The 12,322-nt window shown below is 42.2% G+C and overlaps 1 non-coding gene across 1 annotated transcript; it reads right to left on the bottom strand.

Moving 5' to 3' along the window:
- Positions 1–3,158: 3,158 nt before the first annotated feature.
- LOC141704826 (small nucleolar RNA R71) lies at positions 3,159–3,265 on the bottom strand. The gene has a single exon (XR_012568088.1). It is a non-coding gene; the product is annotated as a small nucleolar RNA R71 (small nucleolar RNA).
- Between the last annotated feature and the right edge of the window lie 9,057 nt (positions 3,266–12,322).

Here is a 12,322-nt window from a genome sequence, read left to right as displayed (position 1 = left end):
CAGAATATCCATAACAGAATCCCTACATAGTGTGGCATGAAAAGTTTTCTCATTCAGCAAAAACACTATTCATAAGGGTTTCAAAATTTTCCAAAAATTGGGGTTATTACAAACGACATAAGACTATTTTCGCTTCTTACATGCTGAAAGGAGAAGCTAATTATTGGTGGGAGTCTAAACGAAACCTAGAGACTGATGCTGTGATTTCATAAAATAGGTTTACCCGACTGTTCTTAGACAAGTATTTCCCTAGGTTTATGGAACCCAGATGAAGATTAAGTTTCTAGAGTTGAAACAGGATAAGATGACTGTGGCAGAGTATGAGGCCAAGTTTACTGAGCTATCATGATTTGTGCCTGAGTTCGTGAATACCAAAGAGAAGAAAACGTGAAAGTTTCAGCTTGGTCTGAAACAGTGGATTCAGAACCGAGTGGCAGTACTAGAGCTGACAGATTATGCCACCTTAGTGCAAAAAGCCTCGATTATTGAAGCTGGCAGTGAACAAAGTATGAAGGAAAGGAAAATAGGAAGCCAGGATAGGAACCGGGAACAGGAGCCTTCCAAGCAGGTTCGTCAGGGGGAGTGTTGTCCCAACCTGCGAGAGGCCCCGGATTCAGAAAGGCCCCAAGTGAGATTGTTGGCCAGGATGGCGGACAATCTAGGGCAACGTTTCATAGCCAACCCCGTGCCCCAATACCGGAGTGTCAAACCTGTAGGAGGAGACACCTTGGAGTGTGTACCCAGGCGAGAGCCCCTCTGAAATGCTTCAGGTGTGACCAAACCGTACACCTTTTCAACAACTGCATCGACCCAATGTGACGTGTTTCCAATGTGGGAAGGTAGGACACATGAGAAAGGATTGCCCGACATTGAAGCCCCCAGTCTCAGGGATGAGCAGAGCTGCATCCAACCGAACCCCAGCTGCTAGGACCTTCAACATGACCGTTCAGGATGCTGTCCGAAATACTGACTTGGTAGCAGGTACCCTCTGGTTAAATTCTGAAAATGCAAATGTCCTATTTAATTCCGGAGCTGTGATACATGGCATTTTATACCACTTAGAACGTCTTAAAATGGCTTAAATTGGTGTCTTGAAATCAAGTATTTTGTGTATTTGATGCGTTTTTCTAGTGTTTATGCATTTCAGGGTTTTAGTTGCATTTCGGGGGAGGAATCATCAAGAATAAGCCTTGGCATGTGTTCACCATTGCGAGAGGAAAGAAAAGGGCAGATTACGGTGAAGAAACGGAGCGAAATCAGAATTTTTCCAGTAGAGGTCTGAGCGCTCCGCTCAGCATTGCTGAGCGGCCGCGCAGCAAGCTGAGCGCCCGCTCAGCTATGCTGAGCGGCCGCGCAGGGTCGGGAAAAAAAGATAAATTATTTTAGGACTTCTACTTCTGTTTGGTTTCCACTTCTATGTAATCTGAGTTTTTATGGGACTATTATTTAAGTAGATTTGAGACGTTTTCACAAGTGTGGATTGAAGAAGATTGTGTTTTTTACGCAAGGAGCGAAAGAGATAAGGAAGAAGACCGATTTAGCACACCGCAACGAAGAGGAAGCATATATTCTTGTGCTTCTTATTTCGTTGGTAACGTTGGATGCTAGTTTTCTTGCTTTGAACTTATTTACTCTTGTGACGTACTCTGTTTTAATATAATTAGTTTAGTTATTATTTTCTTGTGTTTGTTATCATGATTTCATATGAACCCATGATGACGATGAGTGCTATTATGGGCTAATCATGATCATGGGGTTGTAACGGATTTATTATGGAATTCTTTAGTTAATTGTTTAATACTTTAGTGTGTGATGATTGCATGATATCTAGTATTGGTTGTGCGTATTCGTCTTATGTGCGTCGCGAACATATAAGATAGGGTGTTAATCTCTTGTGAAGCGACGGTGGATCTTGAGATTTAGAACTTGCCATGCTAGCATAGGTTCATGTACGTTGTACATGATTAGTGGGTAACTCTAACAGTTTTATTTGCCCTATGTAATTAAAAGGAATAACTTGTGCTTAAATCGTTGTGTTGTCAATTTCTGTAGACATATGGGAACTCAACATAATTGATGACTATTCAACTTCTATCTTAATTGTGGATGCTTGGTAGAATGGTATTAGTACAATGAAAGTTGGCTTTTATCAGTTTCGTGTTATTCGATTAATATCATCACTGTCACATGCTAAAGGTAATAACAATGGCTATAGAAGGAAGTAATAATGAAGTTGTGATCTCATGAGTGTTTTATTATTGATACATTGAAGTGTTAGTTAAGTGATTAATTAAGTAGTTAATTATAGTTAATATTAATCAACAATTTTAAGTGTTAGTATCTTAACATTGAGAAGTAATCATACATTGGTTAGTGAGTTTAATTAGACAATAATTTAGTCTGAGTCTCTGAGGGAACGAACTAGAAAGTATTCTATATTACTTGCGAACGCGTATACTTGCGTGAATATTAGCGCGTGTTTTCGCCCTAACAAGTTTTTGGCGCCGCTGCCGGGGATCGGCGTATTTGTTTAGTTTATGTACTTACCATCATTGGTCATTAGGACTCAGTGATTAGGACGTAGTAGTTACTTAATTTTTTCGGTTGTGTTTCAGGTACTTTAGCAAGCGTTTATGCAAACTCGTTCTCGTGCTCGCAAGAGGACTTAGATACAGCTGAGGAGACAGACGAAGTTTCTTGATATTCCGGAGAAGTTAGATTTTGAGGATTCGGATTCAGGAACTGAACAGAAAGAACCAGTAAACATGGGAGATCGTATTGTTCAAGCTGATCCATCTCTGATGGATTTTTCTCGACCTAAAATTGATGACATTCAGTCAAGCATCCTTCATCCGGCTATTCAAGCTAACACCTTTGAAATCAAGCCGGGCACTATTCAGATGATGCAGAATTCTGTTTCTTTTGGAGGAGCAGCAACTGAAGACCCCAACATGCACATAAGGAATTTTGTCGAGATCTACAGCACTTTTAAGTATAATGGCGTGACTGATGAGGCTATCAAGTTGAGGCTTTTCCCATTCTCACTGAGGGACAAGGCTAAAGACTGGTTACATTCTGAACCAGCTGGGTCCATCACTACGTGGCAAGATCTTGCGCAAAAATTTTTGGTGAAGTTTTATCCGATGGCAAAGACTGCTGCTATGAGGAGTGCTCTTACTCAGTTTGCGCAGCAACCTACAGAATCTATGTGCGAGGCTTGGGAACGCTACAAGGAAATGTTGAGAAAATGTCCACATCATGGAATGCCGGATTGGATGGTGATCACTGGTTTCTATAATGGTTTGGGGGACTCAATCTCGGCCCATGCTCGATGCAGCAGCTGGAGGCGCCTTATGGGCTAAAAGCTATACTGAGGCGTATAATCTTATAGAGACGATGGCTGCAAATGAGCATCAAAACCCAACTCAGAGGATGACGTCAGGCAAGGTAGCAGGTATTCTGGAAGTTGATGCAGCCACCGCTATTGCAGCCCAGCTCCAAGCGCTATCAATGAAGGTTGATTCTCTGCTACGTATGGAGTTAATCAAATAGCTATGGTTTATGAGCTTTGTGCAGGTTCTCATGCTACGGATCAGTGTTCTCTTGTCAACGAATCTGTTCAGTATGTGAATAATTTTCAGCGACAACAGCAGCCTGTGCCAGCGACCTATCATCCTAACAACAGAAATCATCCAAATTTCAACTGGGGAATAATCAGAATGCTATTCAGCCACCATATCAGCAAGGAGTGAGTAAACAGTTTAACCCACCTGGATTCCAGCAACCACAGCAGTATGCCACAAGGCAATCATATCCTCAACAGGGAAGTGCAGCTGTACCTACAAGTGCTGATTTTGAGGAACTTAAGCTGTTGTGCAAGAGTCAGGCGGTTTCTATCAAGACCTTGGAAAATCAAATCGGTCAATTAGCCAATGCAGTGCTCAATCGTCAACCTGGCACTCTTCCCAGTGACACGGAAGTACCAGGCAGGAAGGAAGCTAAAGAGAAAGTCAAGGCTATTACCTTAAGGTCTGGAAAAGTAGCTGATGCTGAAAAGGCAAAAGAAGTAGAAGCTGAAATTAGAGGTGAATAATCTACGCAAAAGGAGAAAGCGGCGGAACCAAGGAAGACTACTGTTGAACACACTCTGCCTAAGGCTAATACAGGGGGAGAAACAGCTCTATCCTCCACCACCTTTTCCTAAGAGATTGCAGCAACAAAAGCTGGATAGACAGTTCGGGAAGTTTCTGGAGGTGTTAAAGAAACTTCACATCAATATACCTTTCGCTGAGGCTCTGGAACAAATGCCTAGTTATGCGAAGTTTATGAAGACTATTCTTTCAAGGAAGGTGAAACTGGATGACCTTGAAACCGTTGCTCTCACGGAAGAATGCAACGCTGTGCTGCAGCAAAGTTACCACCAAAATGAAAGATCCAGGAAGCTTCACCATTCCTTGCACAATTGGCAATCTGACGTTTCGACAAGTGCCTTTGTGACTTGGGAGCAAGCATTAATTTGATGCCGTTGTCGATCTTTAAAAAGCTGGATCTGCCTGATCCAAAACCCACATACATGTCGCTACAATTGGCTGACCGTTCCATTACTTACCCAAGGGGCATAGTTGAGGATGTGCTCGTCAAGGTGGATAAGCTCTTCTTTCCAGCAGATTTTGTTATTCTGGATTTTGAGGAAGATAAGAAGATTCCCATAATCTTGGGAAGGCCTTTCTTGGCTACTGGCCGTACCTTGATAGATGTGCAAAAAGGTGAACTTACTATGCGGGTCCAAGATCAGGATGTGACCTTCAACGTATTCAAGGCAATGAAATTCCCTACAGAAGATGAGGAGTGCTTAAAGTGGATGTGATTAATTCTGCGGTTACTTCGGAACTCGATCACATGCTAATGTCTGATGCATTGGAAAAGGCCTTAGTGGGGGATTTTGACAGCGATGATGAAGATAGCAACGAGCAATTACAATATCTGAACGCTTCTCCCTGGAAGCGAAAGCTGGACATACCATTTGAATCTCTTGGTACTTCTGACCTTAAGAACGCTGAAGGGAAGCTCAAACCATCAATAGAGGAAGCACCTACCTTGGAGCTCAAGCCATTACCTGAGCACTTGAGGTATGCTTTTTTAGGTGATTCATCTACGTTACCTGTTATTATTTCATCTGACCTTTCAGGTAGTGAGGAAGACAAGCTCTTAAGGATTTTGAGAGAATTCAAATCGGCTATAGGATGGACCATAGCAGACATCAAGGGGATAAGTCCTTCATATTGTATGCATAAAATTCTGCTAGAGGAAGGTAGTAAGCCAACTGTGGAACAGCAGCGAAGACTGAATCCCATCATGAAGGAGGTGGTGAAGAAAGAAATTCTGAAATGGCTAGATGCAGGCATCATTTATCCTATTTCTGACAGCTCGTGGGTGAGCCCCGTACAATGTGTACCTAAGAAGGGAGGTATCACTGTGGTCGCAAATGAAAAGAATGAGCTCATCCCTACTCGAACAGTTACAGGATGAGAGTATGCATGGATTATAGAAAATTGAACAAAGCCACAAGGAAGGATCACTTCCCTCTTCCATTTATTGATCAGATGCTTGACAGATTGGCGGGGTCATGAGTATTTTTGTCTTCTGGATGGTTATTCCGGGTATAATCAGATTTGTATTGCACCAGAGGATCAGGAAAAGACTACCTTCACTTGTCCATTTGGCACGTTTGCTTTTCGCAGAGTTTCGTTTGGGTTATGTGGCGCCCCGGCCACCTTTCAGAGATGTATGATGGCTATATTCTCTGACATGATTGGAAATAACGTCAAAGTGTTCATGGATGACTTCTCCGTCTTTGGACACTCATATGATGAATGTTTGAATAATCTGCGCGCCGTACTCAAAAGATGCGTGGAAACTAATTTGGTGCTCAATTGGGAGAAATGTCATTTTATGGTGCGTGAAGGCATTATCCTTGGGCATAAGGTCTCTAGCAAGGGTCTGGAGGTGGACAAGGCCAAGGTGGGAGTCATTGAAAATCTTTCCCCACCTAATTCTGTGAAAGGAATCCGTAGTTTTCTTGGTCATGCGGGTTTTTATCGGCGATTCATCAAGGACTTTTCAAAGATATCTAAGCCGTTATGCAATTTGCTTGAGAAAGATGTGCCTTTCAAATTTGATGATGAATGTTTGGCAGCATTCGAGACTCTCAAGAAGAGTTTGATCACTGCACCAGTTATTACAAGCACCAGATTGGACATAACCGTTTGAGATGATGTGTGATGCGAGTGATTATGCGGTAGGTGCAGTTCTGGGACAGCGCAAGAAAAATCTCTTCCATGTGGTCTACTATGCGAGTAAGACTTTAAATGGTGCCCAATTGAACTACACCACTACTGAGAAGGAGCTTTTGGCTATAGTCTTTGGTTTTGAGAAATTTCGATCTTATCTGCTTGGTACGAAAGTAACAGTATTCACTGATCATGCAGCTATTCGCTATCTGGTTTCTAAGAAGGATTCGAAGCCGAGACTCATTCGTTGGGTGCTTTTACTTCAGGAATTTGAGTTAGAGATCAAAGATAGAAAAGGTACTGAGAATCAAGTAGCTGACCATCTCTCTAGGTTGGAGAATCCCGATTCTACTTCACAAGATAGGACGTTAATCAATGAATCTTTTCCGGATGAGCAGTTGTTTGCAATTCAGGAGGAAGAACCATGGTTTGCAGATATTGTAAACTATCTCGTCAGCAATATAATGCCTCCTAATTTGACATCCGCTCAAAAGAAGAAGTTTCTGCATGAGGTGAAGTGGTATATGTGGGATGAACCATATTTGTTTAGACAGGGAGCTGACCAGATCATCAGGAGATGTATCCCGTTCTGTCAGACGGAGGGGATATTACGAGACTGCCATTCCACGGTTTATGGTGGACACTATGGTGGTGAGAAACGGCAGCTCGTATTCTGCAAGCAGGTTTTTTCTGGCCTACTTTGTTCAAGGATGCTCATCAGTTTGTTTTAAGGTGTGATCGTTGCCAAAGAGTGGGAAATTTGTCAAGGAAGGATGAAATGCCATTAAATGTGATGCTTGAAGTCGAGGTCTTTGATGTATGGGGAATCGATTTCATGGGGCCTTTTATCTCGTCTTGCAATAATCAGTACATCTTGCTGGCTAGTCGATTATGTCTCAAAATGGGTCGAAGTTAAAGCTTTACCGACAAATGATGCAAAGGCAGTGCTAAATTTTCTTCATAAGCAAATTTTCACAAGGTTTGGAACACCTCGGGTAATCATAAGTGATGAAGGATCGCATTTTTGCAACCGTAAGTTCACTTCTATGATGCAGCGTTATAATGTGAATCATCGAGTAGCTACTGCCTATCATCCGCAAACAAATGGTCAAGCGGAAGTGTCTAACAGAGAGATAAAGCGCATTCTAGAGAAGGTTGTTTGTCCGTCAAGGAAGGATTGGTCTTTAAAGCTCGATGAAGCTGTTTGGGCTTACAGAACAGCATACAAAACTCCACTTGGGATGTCACCGTTTCAGTTGGTGTACGGTAAGGGATGTCATCTACCTGCGGAGCTTGAGCATAAGGCCTACTGGGCATTGAAGAAGTTGAACCTGGATTTAGATGCAGCTGGTAAGAAAAGAATGCTTCAGCTTAATGAACTTGATGAATTTCGACTTCAAGCGTACGAAAATAACAAAATGTATAAGGAAAAGGTGAAGAGGTGGCACGATAGGAAGCTACATCCAAGTTATTTGTGCCAGGGCAACAAGTTCTCTTATTCAACTCTCGGCTCCGACTTTTTCCTGGGAAGTTGAAATCAAGGTGGTCTGGACCTTTTATTGTCAAAACTGTGTTTCCACATGGAGCGGTGGAAATTTTTGAGAATGATCCGGACCAAGCATTCAAGGTTAACGGTCAGCGGTTGAAGCACTACTATGGGGACATGGCAAACCGAGAAGTGGTTAGTGCCATTTTGTTGACTACTTGAGAAGGGTACGAAACGTCAAGCTAATGACGAAAAAGAAGCGCTGCGTGGGAGGCAACCCATGAATTGTTGTTACAGGAACCCTTAGAAGTTAATAACCTATCCAAAAACACAAAAAAATCAGAAAACAGGGGCTGAAAAAAAAATTTCCAGTGACCCCCTGAGCGCCCCGCTCAGCTTTGCTGAGCGACCCGCGCAGCAAGCTGAGCGCCCGCTCAGCTTTGCTGAGCGACCGCTCAGGGGTCGAGTACCAGAATTTTTTTCAGTTCAGAAAAAAAAACACACACAAAAACAGTTTTAGCCATAACCCACGATTTGTTCCCACTACCCCATCATTTTACTCCTTAATTCCCAAACCCTAATCTAATCCACACCCTATATATACATACACCTATCCTACATATCTCCCACAAAACTTCCTACACTTAAACCCTCTCACAAACATCAAAAATCAGTTCTTACACACTTTTATTCACGAATCAATGGCACCCAAGAGAGCACGCACTATTGACAGCAGCAGCACAGTTCCTACTGCTGATTCATCGAGGGGTACTGCTGCAAGGCCTCGGTTAACTGACAGAGCTGCGGAGGAGGAGTACACTAGGCTGTTGGGGAAGCCGATTCTGAAGGAGAGGGGGTTTTTACCATCGGGAGGGATGGTGAGTTGCTGCCCATGATTGCAGAGAAGGGGTGGATAGCTTTTTGTGAGTCACCCGAAGCAGTACCGATGAGCGTTGTTCGCGAGTTCTACGCGAACGCGAAGGCCGAAAAGAATGGGTTTTCTGTGGTCCGTGGGCTGACGGTTGATTATCATCCTGCGGCGATTCGCCGTGTGATTGGACAGCGAGAGAGGAAGCCCGAGGAGGAGAACTGGAATGAAAAGACTGCTGAGGATTTTGACTTGGATTTGATTTGTGCGACTCTCTGTCGACCGGGCACAGTTTGGACCTGCAGGACCGGCACTAATGAGTATCGTCACTTTCCGGCGATCGCCATGAACAGGTATGCCCGTGCATGGAATGCATTTATTTGTGCTAATATTTTGCCTTCTTCGCATGCACACGAGGTCACAGTTGAGAGAGCACAGTTGTTGTGGGGAATTCTGAATGAGGAATACTATGTGGACCTTGGTGAGTTTATCTACCAAGGAATTCTGAAGTTTTTGAGGGGAGCGAAGCATATGAACATCCCTTATGCATCTACGGTTACGAAGCTATGCCGAGCAGTGGGAGTGAACTGGCCGGCTCATGAGCAGTTGCAGTTGCCAGCAGCTCCGATTGATTCTGGCACTCTGAATGGGATGCAGGAGTGGACCGGTGGTGAGCCTGAGGAGCATGGGCTGGGTTATCGTCTTCCAGGAGGGCGTCCAGCACGAGGTGCTACTATGGCTAGGCCAGGGCGTGATGAGGCTGGTTCTTCGAGAGCTCAGGAGGGTGCTGGGATGGTTGATGCCCAGTATAGGAGGCTTTCACGGCGGATGGATGCCATGTATGAGACGCAGAGCAGGTTTGCTCAGGAGCTCACCCTTGCGTTAGGGACTGCTTTTCGAGGCCTTGGAGCTGATATCCAGTGGCCAGTTTTTGGTGAGGACTCTGCATACCCGCCGCCTGATACTCCACCCACTGAGGGTGATGATGATGATGACTCCGAGTAGGTATACCCTGTGTTCCTTTCTACTACTTTCACTGAGGACAGTGAAGATTTTTAGTTTGGGGGTGGTAGTTAAGGAATATTGTGTGTGTGTCATTTAGTTGCATATTCATGATAGTTTAGTTCATATAGTTGCATAATTTATGCCATATAGTTTTTATTTTTTGTTGTTATGAATGTCATGTAGCTCATGCATGTACCATGATCCCTTTTGCAATGATTTATCGACTGAATTGTGATATTGATGCGAGTGTAGTGATAGCATTAAAGTGATATGAAGTTGTGTAGGTTGATATGCATGCTAGAAACAATTGTAAGTCCACTAAGTCTTAGAGAATGCGTAAGGGCTAGATTGTTGTTATGATTTGGTTGTTTTCAAGGTCAATCTGCTTATTATGCTTAGAATTCGATTATAGGTTCTTAGTGATAAAGGCATGAAAAAGAAAAAATTTTGGAGAAAAAATATGGAAGTTGTTGCTAGTTGTGGCTAGGCATCAAATGGCTAGTAGCCGGCTCGCATATGGTGCGAGTAGTCTAGGGTTGAGCAAGATGGAGCGAAACGCACTTGCTCAGAAGTTATAAAAAAAAAAATTGCATAATTGATCAAGAGTGGGCTCTTTGGTATTCGAGTTATTAAGTTCTTAGGGGGACTTTGTGCCTAGTGACCTAAGGCTTTTAGAGTCTGGGATCCGCTAACCTAACGCTCGTTACATGGATACCATTGTATAAGTCTTTTGTGGACCTCACTCATTGCACGGTCAAATAAGCATTTGAGTTGTAAATAAAAAGCACGATTCCGTAGTAAGCTCCAGAGTTCTTGTAGTGTTGTATATCACTTTGTGCCTAGAATTTTTTATTCTTTGTATAATCGTAGGATTGCCTTGAGGATAGTCTAGTCATAGTAATTGGTCTAGTTCCGAAGCATATCTGTTAAGCATTGCACACACCACGTTTCTGGCTGTATGTCCGTTTGCATGAGTTTATTGATCTTTAGTTGTCTAACTGCATTCGTTGAGATGTGACAATTTGGTTGGTTAATTGTAGTAAGGGGGATCGCTGCATTTCATATAGATTGCATTCATGCATGTTTTTATTTGTTTTTGAGTCTGTGACGCTTGAGGACAAGCATCGATTTAAGTTGGGGGTGTGATAAGTGGCATTTTATACCACTTAGAACGTCTTAAAATGGCTTAAATTGGTGTCTTGAAATCAAGTATTTTGTGTATTTGATGCGTTTTTCTAGTGTTTATGCCATTTCAGGGTTTTAGTTGCATTCGGGGGAGGAATCATCAAGAATAAGCCTTGGCATGTGTTCACCATTGCGAGAGGAAAGAAACGGGCAGATTACGGCGAAGAAACGGAGCGAAATAAGAATTTTTTCCAGTAGAGGTCTGAGCGCCCGCTCAGCATTGCTGAGCGGCCGCGCAGCAAGCTGAGCCCCGCTCAGCTATGCTGAGCGGCCGCGCAGGGTCGGGAAAAAGATAAATTATTTAGGACTTCTACTTCTGTTTGGTTTCCACTTCTATGTATCTGAGTTTTATGGGACTATTATTTAAGTAGATTTGAGACGTTTTCACAAGTGTGGATTGAAAGAAGATTGTGTTTTTACGCAAGGAGCGAAAGGAGATAAGGAAGAAGACCGATTTAGCACACCGCAACGAAGAGGAAGCATATATTCTTGTGATTCTGTTTCGTTGTAACGTTGGATGCTAGTTTTCTTGCTTTGAACTTATTTACTCTTGTGACGTACTCTGTTTTAATATAATTAGTTTAGTTATTATTTTCTTGTGTTTGTTTATCATGATTTCATATGAACCCATGATGACGATAAGTGCTATTATGGGCTAATCGTGATCATGGGGTTGCAACGGATTTATTATGGAATTCTTTAGTTAATTGTTTAATACTTTAGTGTGTGATGATTGCATGATATCTAGTATTGGTTGTGCGTATTCGTCTTATGTGCGTCGCGAACATATAAGATAGGGTGTTAATCTCTTGTGAAGCGACGGTGGATCTTGAGATTTAGAACTTGCCATGCTAGCATAGGTTCATGTACGTTGTGCATGATTAGTGGGTAACTCTAACAGTTTTATTTGCCCTATGTAATCAAAAGGAATAACTTGTGCTTAAATCGTTGTGTTGTCAATTTCTGTAGACATATGGGAACTCAACATAATTGATGACTATTCAACTTCTATCTTAATTGTGGATGCTTGGTAGAATGGTATTAGTACAATGAAAGTTGGCTTTTATCAGTTTCGTGTTATTCGATTAATATCATCACTGTCACATGCTAAAGGTAATAACAATGGCTATAGAAGGAAGTAATAATGAAGTTGTGATCTCATGAGTGTTTTATTATTGATAAATTGAAGTGTTAGTTAAGTGATTAATTAAGTAGTTAATTATAGTTAATATTTAATCAACAATTTTAAGTGTTAGTATCTTAACATTGAGAAGTAATCATACATTGGTGAGTGAGTTTAATTAGACAATAATTTAGTCTGAGTCTCTGAGGGAACGAACTAGAAAGTATTCTATATTACTTGCGAACGCGTATACTTGCGTGAATATTAGCGTGTGTTTTCGCCCTAACAAGCAACCAATCATTTATATCTCAAGATTTTGCTAAAAGTTTAAAACTTAACGCCATACCCTTACGTGAGATATACAA

This window comes from Apium graveolens, unplaced genomic scaffold (genome assembly GCF_009905375.1).
Source record: "Apium graveolens cultivar Ventura unplaced genomic scaffold, ASM990537v1 ctg8279, whole genome shotgun sequence".
In the NCBI taxonomy this organism is placed as follows: domain Eukaryota; kingdom Viridiplantae; phylum Streptophyta; class Magnoliopsida; order Apiales; family Apiaceae; genus Apium; species Apium graveolens.
This window is presented reverse-complemented; position numbering and strand designations above follow the sequence as displayed.